The following is a 21,789-nucleotide window of genomic DNA, read 5'->3' as shown; positions in this document are numbered from 1 at the left end:
TCTTCAGAAATAGACTTACTTTCATTTGGAAAAGTATAGATCTATTAGGGACAGTAATGGCTTCGTGTATGGAAAGTCATTATAATGCAACTGATTGAGGAAGTGATGAAAGTGATTGATGGAGGCAGGGCAATGGACGTTGTTTATATGGACATTTTCAAGGATCGTCACCATGTCCTGGTGGAGAAGCTCGTGAGTTCCTGAGATCCTGAGAATGATGGTTTCTGGAGTTTAGCCATCCGGCACTTAGCTCCTGGTAGGGTCACTGTGGTGAACTACATGTGCCTGTCTGGACACGCCCCCTGCTGACTGCTCCTGTGGCTCCTCCCACAGGCCCCTGTATAAAGGCGATCTGAGGCCTATGCTCGGCCTCAGTCTCCAGGACGTAGTATGATGGTCACTCACTTCTGGTTCCTTCTTCCAGTCAATAAAAGCCGATATCTCGCCTTACGTCTCAGAGTGAGTTATTGATGGTGCATCAGTCACCCATGCCGATAAGGTCAAGGGGGAGGTTCCAGAGAGACAGTGATCCAAACAAGACCTTGGTGGAGCTGGCAGAAGGTAATTACGCATCACAACGGCAGTGAACATAGAGGAAGGCTTCAGCAGGGAAGGTCCCTAGTCTTCTTGCAATCCATGACCCCAGTCTGTCAAGGACCATGTGGTTGTTGTCTTGCATCAGCCCCTCCATGTTAAATGAAGTCATGCATACAAAGTGCTGGAGGAACTCAAAAGGCCAGGCAACATATATGGAAAAGGATAAACATTCGACTTTTCGGGCTGAGACCCTTCATTGAGACCTTCATCAGAGTCCTGATGAAGGGTTTCAGTCTGACATGCTGACTGTTTACCCTTTTTCATAGATGCTGCCTGGCTTGCTGAGTTCCCCCTGCAATTTGCGTGTACAGCTTTGATTTCCCGCATTGGCAGATTTTCTTGTGTGTGAAAAGTCATGCATGGGTGTTCTCCATTAAGGAAATAATAGATGACCCCCATAAGAGAACATCATACTCAACTCGAGTGATCACATTACTACTTCAACTATATATGGACTTCAGTAAAGCACTGACAAGGTCCCTTATGGTATAGTGATCCAGAAGGATATCTACATGGTATCTACAGTGACTTGATAGATTGGGCTGACAATGGAAGTCAGAAGGTAGTACTGGAGGGGCGTTATTATGACTTGGAGTTCTGTGACTAGGGTTCGCAAGTGAACAGTGGTGTGACGCTGCTTGTGATATATATATATAAATTATTAGAATGAAAATGTAGGTTGCCTGACTATTAAGTTTGCAAATGCCACAAATATTGTAGGAGTTCTGGATAGGGAGGATGGAAGCCAAAGTTTACAGTAGGATGTAGATCAGTGGGAAACATGGGTGGACAAAAGGCAACTGGAAAGTCCTAATTCCCCTTGGTTTGTACTTTCTCCCTGTGACTGCTTGTGTTTCCCCGGGTGCCCCGGTCTTCTCCCACAGTTCAAAGATGTACCGGTTACTAGGTTAATTGGTCTTTGTAAATTGTCCTGTGGTTAGGCTAGGGTTAAGTCGGGGGTTGCTGGGTGGCGTGGCTCACAGGGCTGGAAGGGCTTACTCCATGCTGTATCTCAATAACTAGATAGATAGATAGTTGTAGTGGCCATGAAATAGTCATTGTGCACCATCACTGCACTGCATGCAAGTACAGATACTTAAGTTATTTATTCATTTAGAGATACAGCACTCTGACAGGCCCTTCCTTCCCCTTCTCCCATGGTCCACAATCCTCTCATATCATATTTCTCCTTCTTCAGCCTTTTACCCCTTCCACCTATCACCTCCCAGCTTCTTATTTCATCCCCCTCCTCCTGCACCTATCCACATTCCTTCTCAGCTAGTCTCACCTATCATCTGCCAGCTTGTACTATTCCCCAACCCCACCTTCTTATTCTGGTTCCTTCCCGCTTCCTTTCCATTCCTGACAAAGAGTCTCGGCCCAAAACATCCTGTGTTTATTCCTTTCCATTGATGCTACCTGACTTGCTGAGTTCCTCCATTGCTCTGGATTTCCTGCATCTGCAGAATCTGTTGTGTTTGTGGTTGGAGTATGCTTGTTAAAGAAAATGATGGAATCACTCAACAGGCTAGGCAGCAACAGTGGGCATAGAATTAATGTGTCAGGTTGAAGTTTGATTTTGATTTCCAGTACGTGAAGTTTTTCTTTATTTTCGTTGGAGGATGCTTTTTTGAAAGCAAGTAGCTGATGGATTACTGTCTGACTTCAGGATGGAGAGCAGATAATTGTAGTAAAGGGTTGTTCACACTGGAAGAAAATGGTAGTGGTTTTCCAGAATGAATATTGCCAGTACTACTGCTGTAACCATTTCACATTACTATTTTAGACCTTGGAATCAAAAAGCCATTTTCTGAATTTGTACCTAATCCCAAATTGTGGGTGAAGGAGCTGGCCAGGCCTAAGGAACTCTATAACAGCTTATAGGACATGAATTGATTGCGGAGTTGGCAAATGAAATTTTACACAGATAATTTCAAGATGGCACATTTTGATAGGAAGAATAGGAAAGGCACTGACTTCTTGGAAGGTGTGAGTCTGAGTGGAGTAAAGGAATAAAGAGATCTCGGAGTACAAATACACCAGGTAGCGAGGTTGCAACCCTGGTTTACAATGCCATGAAAAGCAAATCATTATGTTTTATTTCTTGAGGAAAAGAACATAGAATTGTATAGCTCAGTGTAAGACTTTCAACCTACACTTTAACCTACTCCAAAATCAAACTTAACTTTTCCTTCCCACATAGTCCTCCATTTTTCTTTTGTCCACATATCTATCTAAGAGTTTCTTAAATGTCTGCAATGTATCAGCTTCTGCCACCACTCCAGCAAGCACATTCCACGCATCCACCACTCTGTATAAAACCTAGCTCTGACATCCCTCCTATACTCCTCCAATCACCTTAAAGTTATGTTCCCTCGTACTAGTCATTTCCACCTTCAGAAAAAGATCTGTGGTTGTTACTCGATCTATGCCTCTTATTATCTTGTACTCTTCTATCACGTCACCTCTTTTTCTCCTTCTCTCTTAAAAGTAAATCCTTAGCTTAAGTAGCCTATCCTCATAAGATATACTTTCTAATCCAGGCATCATCCTGGTAACTCTCCTCTGTACCCTCTCTAAAGCTTCTACATCTTTCCTATAATGAGGCAATCAGAACTGAACACAATGTTCCAAGTGTGTCTAACCAAGGTTTTATAGAACTGCAGTATTGCCTCGCAGCCCCTGAACTCAATCAAGTAGAATTGACAAATAGGGAAGTTAAGATCAAACCTTGATTATGCAACAGAGTGTGGAGAAGAATCATGGAACTATTCACCTAGGAAAGCATAGCTGATAACTTACACTTATTGGGCCAAAAGACTTGGTTCTTTGCCACTTCATCTTCCAGTAAAAAGAAATTTTCCTTGCCCTCCTCTCTTCTTCTATTCCTCACTCTCATCTTTTACCTCTACCTCCCTGCCTGTCATTTTTCCCTGGATCTCCTCCTCTTTTCCTTTCTCCTGTGGTCCACATTCCCCTCCTATCAGATTCCTTCTTTTCCAGCTCTTTTCCTTTCCCACCACTTGCCTTCTCCTTTTTGTGTTCTAGCTAGCCTCTTCCCCTCTCCCCACCTTTTTATTCTGGCATCTTCCTCTCTTCCTTTTCGGTCCTGAAGAAGGGTCTTGGTTTGAAGCAACTATTCATTCAATGCCATAGCTGCTGCCTGATCTGCTGAGTTCTTCCATCATTTCCAGCATCTGCAGAATCTCCTGTGCTTATGACTTGCTGCTCCACTGTGAAGTCTCTTCTAGGGATGCCTACCCCGAGGAAGTTTAAATCTTCTCTTCGTTGAGACCCTCTCTTACTGATCCTCCTCTGTGATCTCTGCTGCTCTCTAACTTGTCTTTCTTATCAGATTCCTTTTTCTCCAGTCCTGTCAAACATTTTGTGTTGTTGACTTCATTGTTATCTGGGTCCCAGAGATCCACTTAAACCTGGTGCCTGACAGTGGCCAGTACAGGTGACCCCCCCCACCCCCACTTTACAAAGGTAGAGCATTCCTATGAAACCTTTCTTAAGCCAAAATGGTGTAAAGCAAAGAACCATTAATTTATATGGGAAAATTTTTTGTGAAAGCGAAAATCCTCTTTGTAATGCAAAAACTGGTTACTAATCTAGGCCTTTTGTAAAAGTAGAGTGGCATAAAGCGAACATTCGTAAACCAGGGGACACCTGTACCAGAAAAATGGGAGTCCATACCATGGTTTGCACCGGCTGCTTTCAACAAGCTCCTTTACCACTGACCACACAATTAATGTCAGTCATTCTGTAAAACAGAACAGCAATAGTTTCATAAGCACTGCATGGTGTAGCATGGCAGTGTGGGTGGGCTGACTGGCAATCAAAATGGATGTAAAATAACTGTAATCTCAATGCTTGGACGGCGCTTAGTGCACGTTTCACTAGCATATAACTTTCCAAAGGGAAGCAATTAAAATGAACCATGTGGAGTTTATTTTCCAGTGTAACTTGGGTTTTTATTTTTCACAAAGTGTGTTGAGATACGTTGACTCTGCATTTCCCTTCATAGATGCTGCCTGACCTGTTGAATTCCTCCAGCATTTTCTCTGTGTGTTAAACATGCATCCCCTGGGGTTTGTATGATGGACATGTGGATAAATAGGTTAATATCACCGGCATGTCGTGAAATTTATTAACTTTGCTGCAGCAGTACAATGCAATACATAATAATATAGAAAAACTGTGAATTATAGTTTTTCATTCTCTCTCTCTCTCTCTCTAAGTTAAATTGAATAAATTGTGTAAAACTAGAAATAAAAAGTGGTGAGGTAGTGTTCATGGGTTTAATGTCCATTCAGAGATCAGATGGCAGAGAGGAAGAAGCTGTTCCTGAATTATTGAGTGTGTACCTTCAGCTCCTGTACCTCCTTCCTGATGGTAACAGTGAGAACAAGGCATAACCTGGGTGGTGGGGTCTTTGATGATGGACGCCACCTTTCTGAGTTATCGCTCCTTGAAGATATCCTTGATACTACAGAGGCTAGTGCGCCCGATGGAGTTGACTAAGTTTACAACTCCCTGCAGCTTACATCAGTCCTATGCAGTAGCCCCCACCCCCCCCACCCCCAGACCAGACAGTGATACAGCCAGTTAGAATGCTCTCTGTTGTACATCTGTAGAAATTTCCAAGTGTTTTAGTGACATATGAAATCTCCTCAAACTCCTAATGAAATTTAACCTCTTTGTAGCTGAATCGATATGTTGGATCCAGATTAGATCCTCAAAGATATTGACACCCTGGAAATTGAAATTGCTCACTCTTTAGTTTTAACTCCTGGAGATTTTCAGAAGATGTTATTTATTTCTAGGCAACTGCCAACCAATGTTGAAGCCACCAGAGATCACCAAAGAGCTCAGAGGCAGGTTTGCTGTCTGCTGGGTTTATGGTACATTGCAGTTCCCTTTACAAGCAGATGGAGGAGCTAGATCATTGGCTGAAGCCAAGATTTTGGCAATGGAAAGGAAATTAGCTAATGTGTTACAGATTCTGAAGGATAATGCAATTTTCCTTGCAAAGTATAATAATTCCTTTAAGGACAGTAAAGTATGTATTTTTTAATGAAACATAGAACAGGTATCAAAAGAGAAATGTGATTTCTTTTGATTTCATGCATGCGATACATTCTTGTACTGTAATTCGTTTCTTATAATCCCTAATGTCAGCTGACTGAAGTATATTCTATACATGAATGTTGGCAAAAGTTCATTACCATGGGAGGTGCAGTGTTTCAAGAAGATTTTTCAAATAATTGTATCTATTATGTAAACGTCGTTTGATTTTATGAAGTGATAGATGTTGATTGTCACAAAGTGGAAAACTTTGAACTAGGAGCTGCGTGAAGAAAAGAAAATGCAGATGTTACAACTGCAGGTCACAGGAACAGAACCCCATCCAACCTGGGTATGATGTGTAGTTGGATTTAATTTTGTAGACTGATAAAGTTGAAATTTAGCATTTTTGATTAAAGCAATATTTTTCTTCCACCAAAAGATGTGTTCTGAATTCTACGGCAAGTGCATTATCACTTCATTATTTTTTGAGCCTATATGACAAGTATGATGGACCATTTGGCCTTTCTGCTTAAGCATAAAATATTACAGCACAGTACAGGCCCTTGGGCCCGTGATGTTGTGCTGAACTTTGAACCTACACCAAGATCAACCTAATCCCTCCTTCCCACATTAGCCTCCATTTTTCTATCCTCCATTGCCTACCTAGGAGTCTCTTAAAATACCTTAATGTGTCTGCCTCTACTGCCATCCCTGGAGGTATATCCCATGGACCCACCATTCTCTGTGTAAAACGCTTAACTCTGATTGCCCCCGCTATACTTTCCTCCAATCACCTTATAATAGCTATTTGCACACTGAGGGGAAGAAGACTCTGGCTGTCAACTCAATCTATCCCTTATAATCTGGAGTCACCTCTTCATTGTTTCCCTCAGTTTTTGCCTGAAAGCATGATTCTGGAGAACTGTTGGGTCGAGGTACGTTGAATGTGTATTTGCATTTCTCTTAATATGAGGATTCTACCGCATACATGATCAATTCCCTTGCTTTGATGTCAGGGCGAGAATGGTTGTGACAGATATGAGGAAAAATGAATCTCCTGTCAAATTAGAGCTGTCCTAACCAGTGGAATATTAAATGCCAGAAATTAATTTTATGATGAACTGGGCATAAGAATAAAAGGCCTGACCTTTATTGTGTTCATTAAAAAATGAATCTTAATCAAGAAACTGACAGAACAGAAAAAGCTTGAAGCTCTGAGTAGTTTTGGCAGGTTCTGCAGAGAGAAAAACAAAGTTGATGCTTTCTCTCTGATGAAGGTTTCCTTAATCTGTTATCTCTAGTTCTCTTTCCACAGACATTGCCAGACTTGCTGACTATTTCCAGAGCTTTCTGTTTTTGTTTGAAAAGCTGATCTCTGTCAGATACCATCTATCAGGAACAAAATTGAGGTTCACATAAATCGGTTAACTCTTATTTCCCTCTCCTCAGATGCTGCCTGACCCCACTGAGTATTTGGAGTATTTTCTATATTAATGTCTTCATCTGAAATGTTTTGCTCTGTTCAGCTGATGTGTGGACTTCAGCAGATAGCTTGTTATCGAAAGATTTGCATTTGCTTGGACCTGCCAGAGGCAGTCCTTTAAGTAGTAGCGCTGCTCCAACCTGGAGTTAGACCTGCTGTGCAAAGGTCTGCTGGGAAACTAGCTCCTGCCCCTGTTTCTTTTATCATCTGCATTTCCACAGGACTTTTAAGTTGCTTCCACTTTGCACTTTGTTTGCCCTCGCTTTCTGTGTCCTACCATAAGATTTAGGAATAGAATTAGGCCATTCAGCCATTCTGTTCCGCCATTCCATCATGGCTGATTTATTATTCCACTCAACCCCATTCTCCTGCCTTCTGCCTTCACCATTTAAGTTTGAAACTCCGGAGTTCTCTCTCTAAATCCTTTTTCAAATCGACCTTCTTATTCAAGCACTTGCCCTCCAATCTAACCTTTTGCATCTTATGTTTCTGTCTGATTTTGAGAATTGGGAGGTTTTTAATAATTAAGACCATTATTAAAAAGCAACTTTACAGAGGAATATCGTGATGTGAAGAGCTGCTTTTTGTTTCGCAGGAAACAAATAGTAATTTTTATTATTATTGTTCTTTTTATTTTATTGTGATTTTTTTTCATACTCCAGATTTGGATCCAAAGTAACAATTATTTTGTCCTCCTTTACTCTTGTGTATTGGAAATAACATTAAATAATCCTGAATCTTGAAAAGAAACATGACGATTCTGAAATTCGTGGTCAGAGTGTGCATGAAAATACCTATTCATGATAAATGTCAATATAAACATCAGGAAGAAGCAAGTGTGAATTTTAATAAGGCATTGGATTGTTACACCTGTAATTTCATGTTCTATTGAAAAACGCCATACGTACTCTGGACAGTAACATCTTAGTTGCACTGTACTTTGGCTCTGGACTCGCTTCATACACTCCATTGAAATGACAGTGAAGCCACTCGAGCGCAAGTTCAAAGTTCAGAGTAAACTTTTTATCAAAGTACACATATAACACAATATTAAACCCTGAGATTGATTTTCTTGTTGGCATTCACAGTAAATACAAATAAAACACAATGGAATCAATGAAAAACTGCGCAAATACAAAATAACAATAATAATATATAAGAAATAAATATCGAGAAGATGAATTGTAGAGTTCTTTAAAGTGAGTCCATAGGTTGTAGACACAGGAGGTACTGCAGATGCTGGAAATCTAGAGCAATACACTTAGAGGAGCTCAGCAGGTCAGGCAGCATCTATGTGTGGGGATAAACAGTTCATGTTTCGGGCTGCATCAGGACTGGAAAGGAAGGGGGAAGATGTCAGGATGATAAACCTTCCCTTTCTTCCATTGTTTTCTGTCTTCTCCCATCAGATTCCCCCTTCTCCAGCCCTTTATCTCTTCCACCAATCAACTTCCCAGTTCTTTACATTACCCTCCCCATCCCGGTTTCACCTATCGCTTGCCTCCTTGTACTTCTTTCTCCCCTCCCCCCGCCGTCTTCCTCCTTCCTTTCCAATTCTAATGAAGGACCTCAACCCAAAACGTTGACTGTTTATCCCCATCCATAGATGCTGCCTGACCTGCTGAGGTCCTCCAGCACATTGTGTGTGTTGCCATAAGTTGTAGACCAGTTCAGTTGGGATGAGTGAAGTCACCCCTTCTAGTTCAAGATGTTTGATGGTTGAGGGGTAATAACTGTTCCTGAACCTGATGGTATGAGTCATGAGGCTCCTGTGATGTATTACTGGACAAATATGTTTTCTATTTCAATGTGATAACTCTCCAAGAGCATGTCAGTGACCGGAAGACTATGTTTGCTTTTCAGTGTGATGTTTTGTACTGCGCAGTTTTGCATGGATTAATAATGGATGTACAAGCCTGCTTGTTGGGAGCTGAATACATGTAGCACACTAGGGAAGCTTGCTCTGCACAGATTGTATTTTAAATTTAGTTCAGAAGTTGCCAATTCTGAACAAAATAGGTGACAATCTTCAAACAAATTCCTGCCTGGAATCATGTCAGTTGAAAGACTAGCATTCTGTTGCTGTTTTCCCTTGTACCTCCTCGAGCAAATGCTCTGTATGGGTGGCATGCAGGGCAAATGTTTTCACTGTGCCTCTGTAATGAACCAATTTAGCACTTGTTGCCCTTTTCCATTTGTAAGAGTCGGCCACATGGGTCCTTTGAGCCATGTGCTGCCAATGCGGTGGCAATTAAATTTGTGGATGATCAAGGGACTAGAATTGGAGGAAAGAAGATATCCCAGAGGAGTGTCATTCTAGAGAAAGTTGGAGAGGTAAGAAGTAGCAAGGGTTCTCGACCTGGGGTCCACAGACCCTTTGGTTGATGGTAGGGGTCCAGGGCGTTAAAAAAAAAGTTAGGAACCCCTGCTCTAAAGTGATTTGAACATAGTTTGTGGACTTACATCTGAGCAGTTGCTGAACTAGGTGTCATGTGGACCAGTAAGCATAGAAGTGATGGGTGAGGAAGATGGTGCGAGTTCTGGCAGGGGAAGCAGTGTTTTGGATAACCTCTTAATTATGACAGACCAAATGAGAGAGGCTGGAGAAGTATGTCTTAGGATAAAGTGGTCTTGAGGTAATAAAGAACTTTTTATCAGCAAATTAGCTGTAGAAACTGCCATCAGATGGCAATAAGGAAATTAAAACTGTGGTCTTAAGGCTGGCAAGAATATATAGATGCTTATCTCAAGAAATTATAAACCTTGTTATTTAAAAATAAGTACCACAAGGCCAATAAATAGCTGAAATAAAAATAAAAAAGTACAGTCTGACCTGCTGAGTGTTTCCAGCATTGATGGAAAGAGAAACAGGTAATGTTTCAGCTGGGGAACCCTTCACAGATCCATTAGCCTAGCATTTGTGACATAAGGACATTCTCCTGAATTGTATGTATGAGTCTCTTTATTAATATAGCATCTCTTGTGGACACTCTTGATGACTTTGATGGTTTGGTGTTTTATATTCTGTGTTTTTCACTCTTTTTGGACATTTGCGTGAGTTTTTTTTGCGTGTTGGTAGTTTGATATTTTTCTTTGAATTAAATGGATTCCTTGGTGTTTTTTTTTCTTTCATTGCTGTCTGTGGGAAGATGAATCTCAGGGTTGTATATTGATTGCATACTTTGATAATAAATGTACTTTGAATCTTTGAAAGTTGATCTGTACTAACTTTCTTTTACTTTCCTATACTATTGTTTTGGTGGATATGGTAGGGTCTTTTAAGAGTCTCTTAGATAGGTACATGGAGCTTAGAAAAATAGAGGGTTATGCGCTAGAGAAATTCTAGGCAGGTTTTAGAGAAGGTTGCATGGTTGGCATAACACTGTGGGCCAAAGGGCCTGTAATGTGCTGTAGATGTCTATATTTCTGTTTCCATATATTCTTTTAGCTTTCAGATGAGACCTTAAACCAAACCCCAACCTTCACTGGCAGGCAAAAATGAACCCATTCACAGCATTGTGATTTCCCCTAACATTTTGGCCAGAATGATGGAGCCTATTCTGTGCTCTATCTCAATATATTAATAAAAATGTTTGTAATTATATTGGCATGGTGGATAGCCAGCACCTTTTACCCAGAGCAACAGTGCCCAATCCCAGAGGACATTTGATTATGGTGAGTGGAGAGAAGTTTTGGGGAGATGTCAGATGTAGTGTTTTTTTTAATATTCAAAAAGGTTTTTAAAAATGTTTGAAAGACTGTTAAGCTGGCTGGTGGTGTAGTGGCAACAGCACTGGACTTTGAAGCGAATGGTTCCAAATTTGAATCTGGTCCACGCCTTGCGTGCTTTCCATCTGTGCTGGGCTGAGCAGCGAGCTAGCAACTTGGCCTCGTAAAAAAAACAGATACATGTTAAAGAAGTGGCAACAAATGCTGCCCAAATGTGCTACAAGGCAGGAGAAGGAACAACGACAAAGACTCTTAAGAAAAATGCAGAGATATGGGGTGTGTAGGAGGGACGGTTGGATTGATTGCAGAGTTTTATATAGATCGAGAATGGCCCGTAGCATATGTAGTGTTCCCTGTTCTACGTTATTGGGAGTAATCTTGTGCTCTGGAGTCCAGATGTTTTGTTTCAAGAGCAGGGCAGTGAATTGCAATGTACTTTTGTCACAGGAATTCCCAGATGTGGCAGATGTCAGAAGTGCCTGTATACTTTTTCACATCTGTAGTTCATGATGAGCTTTCTAAGCAAATACCGATGGAAAAATGCAGCCCAGAATAAATTAGAACTTAATTTTGATTACCATTTATATTCTCTGCCTTGATTGTCTTTGCCCTTCATAATTTATTGTTGCATTTTGCTTCTACAAACATATTGAATTAAACAAGGGTAGAATATTGCATTCTTCTGAATGATTAAGAGGGCTTATAACCAGGTGCATTGTAACGTTATCCTGCAAAAATTATATTTAAAAGCACTTTCCTTGGGATGAGATTTTCCACTGCCAACGTTATGCTTAATTGACCTTGCTGCATTCTCTGTTGCTGCACTTCAAAAGGTGTTTGTGATCCTTCAGATATTCTTTCAGGCATTCAGGTAGTCACTGTGTCATGCTCTTGAAATGTGTGGAAGCCATAAGGGGGCATCTAACTTCTGGAGTATTTGTCCAAAATTGTAATGTGCTGTGAGTTATGTGTACTATTGGAAAACAGATCCTTTCACAATATGGCAAAAAGCTTATACCATCTGATTTTACTTTATAAGCACAAACATCTGTGAGGACATTACTTTATACTAATTGGATGTTGTATTGCAGTCAGAACAAACTTCAGAACATTTCCATGACATTCAAAAGGTCACATTTAAATTGGTGGCAATTATCTCCAGTAAGTATAGTGCCCACACCCGCAACTTTGCTCTGTATTATAGGTAATGTCTCTGTCCCAAATGGTCACTTGCTGTTTCTGAGAATTTTCTTGTGATATTGCTATTATATTCAAAGTCTGTTCATTTGTGGAGCGTCATTGGATGCTTTTATTGTAAAGGTGTTTTCAAGTGCATTATTGATTTCTCTTTGTATCAGTCTTCGTTCCTTTCTCTATCCTCTTCTCTCTCCCTCTCACACTCCCCCCTCTATCCCCTTCTCTCTTCCCCTCCCCTTCTCTCCTTCTCTCTCCTCTCCCCACTCTCTCCACCCTATTCTTTGCTCCCCACTCTTCCCCCCAGTTTCTCCTCTTTCTTTCCCCCATTCTCCTCTCTTATTTCTCACAGCCCAAATTGAAATACCAACACATCATAAACTGGAAAATGATGTAGAATTTTACTGGTCTGTTAGTTCACCATTAGGCCAGATGGTGTTAACCGTTTCTCCATTATGAACTCTTCTCCATTAATTTTAAAGGAGATGAAAGCTACCTCCATTGCACTTCCCTGTTCTTGATGGAAAGTATGATGTATGAACTTGTGTTCCGGGATCCAAAAGTACATAAACATCGTTGAATTCTCATCATCAATTAAAACTTAAAAATTGATAATAGAGTGATCACCTGAGCTGAGTATGATGTTCTCCTAAGGGGTTATTCCCTCAATGGAGAAAAGCTGTGCATGACTTTGTTTAACTTGGGGAGCCTGATACATGGTTCTTGACATATCGGGGTCGGGAACCAGAGGCATGGAATGCAAGCCGGCTGAGGATCTTTCACTGCTGCAGGCTTCTTCCGCCTTGACTGCCGCTGTGATGTGTCATCACTTTCCACCAGCTCTGCTGCTGAAGACTTGATGGGATCACTCTTTGTCTGGAAAATGCCCCTTGACCTTACTGCCATGGGTAACCCTACCAGGAGCTAAGCTCCAGACAGCATTACTCTTCAGATGTTAGGAACTAGTTGCATTTGCCTGCGTTTGACCCACATCCCTTTTAACCTTTTCTATCTATGTATTTCTCTAAAGCAGGGGTTACCAACCATTTTTATGCCAATGAGGCTTACCATTAGCCGAGGGGTAGGGGTCTGTGGACCCCAGGTTAGGAACCCGTGGTTGAAATGTATTTTAAATGTTGTAATTGAACATGTCGCTACAGTTTCCTGTGGTAGCTTGTTCCATGTATCCACCAAACACTGTGCAGAAGATTTTGCCTCTCGGGTCACTTTCAAATTTTTCCCCTCTCACCTTAAACCTACGTCCTCTAGCGTTAGATCCTATTACCCTGGAAAAAAGACAGGGACCATTCAGTCTATAAGTTTGTGGCCTAAGATGGAAGGAGATGAGTTATACAGTTTTCGTTACGTGCACGTGCAGTTCAACTCTTCGAGTGATTATGCAGAAAGAAGAAGAAGAAGAGGAGTAGCCCTAAACTTGTCAGTGGAGTTATCGGGGCACCACCACGACGGTGTTTCTGTAGCAAGCTATTCTTGTTTTTACGAGGCCGAGTTGCTAGCTCAACGCTCAACCCGACTTGGATTCGAACTCGGGAACCTTCACTCCGGAGTCCGGTGCTGATATTATTGTGCCACTAGGCACATCTATTATGCAGAAAGTTTGAAGTTAATAACTTTTGTGGTATTTCTGTTTCAGATAATTGAAAATTGCAAGTAAGCACTGTCTGAGAAAATGGACCTTAGGCCACAAACTTATCAATCACCCCTCATATTGTTGCCACTGATATGAGGTCTCTTTTCAACTTCTTACACTCCTGGGAAAAACATCCCAGCCGAACCACCCTCTCCTTATAACTAAAACCTGTGAATACCTTTGTGAATCTTTTCTTCATCCTTTACAGCTTAATGTCTATAGCTAGGTGACCGGTATTGAACTGGTACTCCAAATGTGGTCTCAGCAAGGACTTGAGCAGTGCAAAATGATGTCCCAGTTCTCATATTTTGCTGCTCTGACCAATTTGCCAAAAGTCTTCTCCACCACCCTTTCTATTTGTGCCTCCATTTTAAGGGAACTATGTACCTGAAATGTATTCCAGATGCCAATGAATGGTTGGTTTCCTCACCTTCTGCACACTTTTACACATTAGTTTATTACTATTAATTTAGTTTATTTATTACTTGAAAGGAAATATCAGGTTATGTTACTGATCAAATGAATATGTAGAACAGTCAGCAAGCCTGTTGCCAAATGTTTTGCTGAGCGTGAAATTTACTGTTGCTGTATCTTTCATTTTTGTAGCTTATACACTCAGTGGCCATCTTTTGTACACCTGCTCGTAAATGCAAATATCTAATCAGCCAATCATGTGACAGCAACTCAGTGCATAAAAGCATGCAGGCATGGTCAAGAGATTCAGTGGTTGTTCAGACCAAATATCAGAATGGGGAAGAAATTTGTTCAAAGTGACTTTGACCATGGAATGGTTGTTAGTGCCAGATGTGCAGCTTGTCAGTGCCCCAACGGGGCTCCTGCCTTAATTCTGGTGAGATAGCAGTGCATGCGAACACAGCAGCCACTCTGGGTCCAATCAAAGGTTTATTTATTCTTCCCCTACATCTCCTTTACAATCGCAAATCACTGTTGGATACTACAAAAATCAGTTACTGCTGGACTATCCCATCAACGAGTTGCTCGACAGCGTTAGAGCTGCATTTACTGTGTACCATTGTTGTGTTGTCACCTGGACTTGTTGTGTACCATTGTGCTGAGTTGATGCGGGCTGCAAAATAAAGGGTGTGAGTGATTATCTTGGACATTTTTACTGTGACTGCCAGACCCTGTTGAACATTGGTAACATGCAATACTGCATGTCTGGTTCACTGGTTCGTTGGTGAGACAGATGGCGGGGGAGCAGCATTGCCTTGGTTGTTGCGCAGACAAGGCTCTCAAGCTTCAGAGTTGCCTGTGGCGGTCACTGGCAAAGGAGACGCTGGAACTGCCTATGTGCCACTGGATTTGGGCCTGGCCACTCCTGTTGGTGCTCCTCTCCAGTGTACACTCGGTGCTGCCCTCCAGTGTTCACTTGGTGCTGCCCTCCAGTGTTCACTCGGTGCTGCCCTCCAGTGTTCACTCGGTGCTGCCCTCCAGTGTTCACTCAGTGCTGCCCTCCAGTGTTCACTCGGTGCTGCCCTCCAGTGTTCACTCGGTGCTGCCCTCCAGTGTTCACTCGGTGCTGCCCTCCAGTGTTCACTCGGTGCTGCCCTCCAGTGTTCACTCGGTGCTGCCCTCCAGTATTCACTCGGTGCTCCTCTCCAGTGTTTGCTCAGTGAAAGAACAAGCTGAACCAGGACAACTCAGAGATTTGGACTTTATTTTTTTTATCTCTTTGATACTATGTTTTTTCTGAAATCTTAACCACGTGTGTTATTTGTGCTATGTGCAGTGTGCTGTTGGCAATGTGTTTTGCACCTTGGAGGTATGCCTTTTCATTTAGCTACATTCATGTATGGTTGAATGATAATTAAATTTGAACTTGACTTGAATATCTCAGATACTGCTTATCTTCATGCACAACAGTCCCTGGAGTTTGCAGAGGACGGTGTGAAAAGGGAAAAAACATACAGTGAGCAGCTGTTCTGTGGGTGAAAACATCTTGTTAATTAGAAAGGGGTCAGAGAAGCATGGACAGACTTATTCAAATTGAGAGGAGGGAGATAGCAACTCAAATAAGCTCACATTACAACTACTTTGAAACTTAAAGTGGATAGGCTATAACAGCAGAAGACCACAAACTTACACTCAGTGACCATTTTATTAGGTAAACAAAGTACTTAATAAAGTGGCTACTGAGTCAGCAGATGCTTGTTTTGGTAATTCCTCTTGGCTTTTCAGTGCATGTGTTTATTAAGATTGGTTTGAACTGGCCATCGTAAAATTCAAAAAGGTCATGTTTGAACGTGAACTTTGCAAGGTAGATTATGTTTATATCAGACCTTTTGAGTAGCGAGGAAGGAAATTGTTCCCACTCGGATATGGAAGAATGGATCAAATTGCACATCGTTAAACTTCAGTGATGCTCTCGGGTAAATATTCTTCAGAGACAAGTTACGTGCAAAAATCAAATCCAGTTTTTAAACACTGCATTTTAATTTTTATTTATTCTGTTAAATTAAGGACAGAATAGGCCTTTCCAGCCGTTTGAGCCCAGCAATTGTCCAATTTTAATCCTAGCCTAATCACAGGACAATTTACAATGACCAATTAACCTACCAAATAGTACATCTTTCGACTATTGAAGGAAACCAGAGCATCCAGAGGGGACACAGGGAGAGTGTCCAAACTCTTTACAGGCACTAGCTGGACCTGAACTTGTGTCACCAGTACTGTGAAGCATTGCACTAACTACTTTGCTCCTGTTCTGTGGTCATTAAAAAAAAATTAACTAAATATAAAATTATATTAGAGAAAATGCAAAATATTGCTACTCTGCAATGTAATACAATAGCATGTTTTATGCAGGATTTAGACAGCAAATCATTTAAAGGAGCATAATCATAGAATAACAAACTAACTCTTTATAAAATAGCTATTTCTTCATTGAAAAACCACATTTCTACAAAGAGGCACTTTTCATTTTCAAACTTAATATAAATTTAATTGGGGACAAAGGTTGTTAAGTAGTTAGAGAAATGCTTTTTTTGTTTGGAGCAGTAATTGGACTAGAAAACTATTGTGTATGGTTCATAAATTTGAAGATAGATACCATGTAACTGCTGAATCCATTATTGGCTATCTTCATCAGGAAGAGCAGATTAAACTCATTACCAAATATTTGATTTGAATTCTAGAAACAGGTTGTCAAGCTTGTTTCATAATTGATGGCAGCTTGTATTAACAGAGATAAAATACAGTCTAGTGTATATTTTATCCTGCATCACGCAGTCACAATTTACAGGAGAATTTGCAAAGCCTTTGAATACTAAAGGTGTAAAGTGATTCTGCTCTTAATTGTTCTTGATGTTAACAGTATTTCTTGAACCATCATTCTTTTTAGTTTTCGGTCTATTTAATGAAAAGCACATTTTATGTGCTTTAAAAATAAAAAGCTTTTGTTTGGTTCAGGCAAACTTCAAAGACTAATTTATTGGCTATAAATAGTTTCCCAAATCAACCAATTTTCTTTTCAGCTCTTGATTTGGCACCTGCTGTAAATTACTTACCACGCACATAAAATGCATGTCCTCTGTGACATTTAACAAATATTTGTATTGAAATTTATAGAAAATGAAATGCTTCTTTCCATTTCTGTGTATAGTATGTGCAGAAGAAGTACAAATACTTAATGCTGACCTTTTAAATTAGCATTTTACTTTGTTGTTGCTTTCTTTGTAAAAACTTGGATGGAAAATCTGGCTATTGGAACAGATATATCTGTTTCAGTGTATATTGTACACATGTCTAAGGTACTGTAATATGGGAAAGTCAGAAGCATAAAACTAATAAGACAATGTTAATTCGGTCCCTGTGATAGAAATTAAAAGTCACGCAGACCTGGCAAACAACGTTCACATTAATCTGCATCCATTTGTCCACCACACCATTGTGGTCTGTGATGTGATAGGCTTCTCAGTGATGTACCTCTCCCACAAAATACTGCTTAATATTTTGACAGCCGGCAAAGGCATGACAACCAACTTTGCTGGCTGTCAAATCTGTCGGGGCTTAAAATAGCTCTGAAATCTCTGACGTTTAAAAGCACTTACAACCTGTTAAAAGTGACATAAAAGATTTTTAAAATACTTAGAATTAAATTGGCTAAAACACCAAAAATTTCAATAGCTTTAACATTGCTTTGGTTTAGTTTTAGTTTGGAATGGAACAATCCTTCCCCTTTTGCTTTCTTCTCTGCAGCCCTACAGTCAATGGGTCGTGGATCCATTGACAGGTCTGAGGTGGTGGAGGTTCTGGGGGCATCCTTGCTGAGAAGCCTCCCCAAACTGGGCAATCCAGTTGTGAAGTGAATTGACAGAAATGGTGCCAGTTAATACCAATAGAACTATTTTGTTTGACTGCACATTCACAGATGTTTTGGACTTGTAGGTATTTGCCACAAAATCCCAAACCCACATTTCTGGCTTTGTCCCAAGCACCAATCCAGTGGAGTACTGACAGACCTGATTCAGCTGCAGAAGCCAACAGAGCTGCTTGATGGATGTTGTACAGCCTGGCTTTTGATGTTTCCCACACTAGATCTTTGCAGAAGTGCTTTAATTTTCCTCTTCAAGTACACTCTGTAAAAAAGAAAGACATAAGGGTTAGTTGAGTGTCATAAATGTTTTAAGTTGTAGTCAAATAAATCCCTTTATTGTAAATGGGTGTACTGGGCTAGCCCACTCTTCCTTCCTCCTCCCACTCCTTTCCACAGGATGTGATTGTTTTTAATCCTTCATGGACTTTGGGTGGGTGTCTTCATTCTGTAATGGTCCGATGTGAAATATACTGAAGTAATCTTGAACCTGTTTCAAGTGCTCATTCGCTGTGTTTCAGCACGTAATTATAAGTTTGGTTAAGGGAGACTGTGGGAATAGTTGTGCTGTGAAATAAAGACTCATTATTCTTGTGTAGTTGATGTAGAAACACTAAGAGAATGGAGGGAGATATATCTGAACTGCAAATGAGCCTCTTATTCAAGAAAGGCTTTGCTGGTGCAGGAGAGGGTCCAGAGGAGGTTCATGATAATGATCCTGGGAATCGAAAGGTTAATGTATGAAGAACCATTGATTGCTCTGGGCCTGTACGTGTTGGAGTTTAGCAGAATGAGGGGGAATCTCATTTAAGCCTATCCAATATTGAAAGATAGAGTGGGTGTGGACCAGATGCTTCCTGTAGTAGGGGAATCTCGGACCAGAGAGCACACCCTCAGAATAGAAGGATGTCCTTTTGGATCAGAAATGAGGAGGAATTTATTTCACCAGAGTATGGTAAGCCTGTGGAATTCAATACTACAGATGGCTGTGGAGGCTGACGTTGGGTACATTTAAAGCAGAGGTTGGTAGGTTCTTGATTATTACGGGCGTGAAAGGTTATGGGGAGAAAGCAGGAGAATGGGGTTAAAAGGGACAATAAATCAGCCGTAATAGAATGGCAGAGCAGACTTGATGGGCTTATGCTTTAAATGTTAAACGAATGATACTGGATGTGAACCACGTTAATGTATCATTTTTCTTAGCACCTGCACCCCTTATAGTTGTGCATATAAAATTAGATATATACAAGATCCAATTCCTTCAATATCTTCTCAGTTTATGCAATGTGATTGTGACACAAGTTTCCAGTGCACACTTTCAGAGTCAGGTCACATCAGAATTTCTCATAATCAATAATAATACATCAATACCTTAAGATTCTACAGTTAACAGCATCTCCAGTTACTCTTGCAAGATGATGATGACAATTTACACTGTTTTGAAGAGGCTAAACATACTACTTGCCTCATCTAATTTGTCCCACTTGTATAAGGCAGCAACTCAACCAGAAAAGCTTAACTTTCTAATACTTGTAGTTCAAAATTAAACATCTGTTTTCTTTCTCTTTTATCAGATGTTAGGGAAGAAAATGGAAAAAAAAAACAGCCTTGAACACAGAAAAGGCAATTTGGCATATTAAACTGATTGTTTCCAACAATGACCCTCAATTTCAAACATTTGACAAGCCATTACATTTCCTCAGGAAATGTTTTTTGGGTTTCCTGCAGCCCTTTCCCTAGATGCAGCTGTAGATCAGCAGACGGCATTTTCCCCCCTGAGAGTCTGAAGTACTTGGATTTAAGTCGATGCCATAGAACTCCCCATACAACTCTATTCTGACACTTCAGTTCAGTATGGAAGGAGCGCTACACTATTGGAGGTTGTGTCGTTTTGAAGAGATTTAAGCTAAGGTCCCATCTGGTCTCACAGTAGAGTGCAAAAGTCCCATGACGTTTTTTTCAAAAATCATTGGAATCTTTTTCCAAGTGATGCTCAATTGACCATTATAGTAAAGAACAGATTATTATTTTATCAACATGAAATATATTCATAATAAGAATATTTATTTTAAAGAATAAACTGTGCAATTCCTTTGTTTTTTCCATTCACAGTCGATGCTTTCAGTACGGTTCTATTGTATTCCTACACATCGGTAGCACTGCTGCTACTCGTGTTGTCCTCTGGGGTGGGATGGATGCTGCTACAGTAACTGGGTGGGCTTCCTCACCCAACCTAATGTGGATGCTACATAGCCTCATCCTGGTATACCACCGGTCGGCGAATAATCCCATTGATATGTGTAATTGTCTAGTGAATTTTCCAGTAATTGGAGTGTAGCTGATTCAATATTTTCCAGGAGATTTTTAGCTTTCTGCAGCTGCTGTCATGCAACTTGCATCTGGCCTTTTCATAGTTTATATGTAATCATGTCTTGTTATCTTTCTAGTTGGAGCTTGTTTTTGATATAAGATGACCATGACTTATTTATTCTTTTGTCTTTTTCTTTGTACATTCTTTACTCTCATAAGTCATAACCAGCAAGTGTTACACCTCATTCTTGATTTCCAAAGGACCTTCGGATTGCAAAATCACCAGGATCCAACAACATGTGGTCTCCTTCTGTTTCTGTGCCTTTAATCTTTATATCAATGAAATAAACATCAACAAACAAAATGAAGGAGATGTCATTTACGCATCTTCTTTAACTTAACTGCCATCAACCGTGAAAGTAACAATTGCTGCCCTGAAGCTGTTCAAATCAATATCACATCCTGAAGATGCAAAAATAGCAGCAGTATACAAGAACAAAATTTGCATGTTAATTTATTTTCTCATTTTTAGCAAAGAGCGACACAACATTTGGACAGACCGGTTGTATAAATTACCGATGGTGCAGATGACATTCAATACTAATTTACTTCCATTCCTAAATGACTTGCTTTAAATCAAAAGTGAAAAGGTTACTTCTAAATTAGGCATTCAACCCTCCTTGGGTGAAATAAACATTCTCATTAACAACTTCAATAATTGTTATGTGTCCATATATTTGCTTGGCTGAGAAGACTACTAACATGGTCTTTTGATACCACTGTGTCAGCCTGCAGCTACTGCTGAATGGGATGCCTTATCTGTGAACAAAGTGTACAGAATATTTCAGATTATTACCTTGAGCCACATTAATCGTTTGCAACACTTAATGGTGCTATTTTTGGAGGCCGGTCAGATGGAGGAAGGTTTGTCATATATTTGAGTAATTGTTTTTAACTTTATCTTCTGCCTCTGGTTTTAATCATTCATCGAAGCTGTTTGGTCTTGTGACTTTGAATAGATCTATTCACACAGGTCTATTTTAACAGGCGGCCTGGTAATGTAGCTGGTTATGTAACACTATTACAGTGCAGTGATCACTATTTGCAGTTCAATTCCTACTGCTGCCTGAAAGGAGATTGTACGTTCTCCTTGTAACTACATGGATTGTTTTTTTTCCCCAAGTGTTCCTGTTTCTTCTCACATTCCAAGGATATACAGTTATGGTTAGTTAGTTGTGGGCATGCTGTGTTGGCACTGGAAGAGTGGCGATGCTTACAGGCAACCTAGGACTAATCCTTGCTGGATGATCTAATGCAATCAATGTATTCCATTGAGTGATTCAATATGCATGTTACAAATAATGTTAATCTCATAAGTATATTTGTCAAGCACCTGCATTCCATCCACCACAAGCAGGA

Source organism: Hypanus sabinus, chromosome 7 (genome assembly GCF_030144855.1).
Source record: "Hypanus sabinus isolate sHypSab1 chromosome 7, sHypSab1.hap1, whole genome shotgun sequence".
In the NCBI taxonomy this organism is placed as follows: Eukaryota; Metazoa; Chordata; class Chondrichthyes; order Myliobatiformes; family Dasyatidae; genus Hypanus; species Hypanus sabinus.
The sequence above is the reverse complement of the archived record's forward strand: the minus strand, read 5'-3'. Positions refer to the sequence as shown.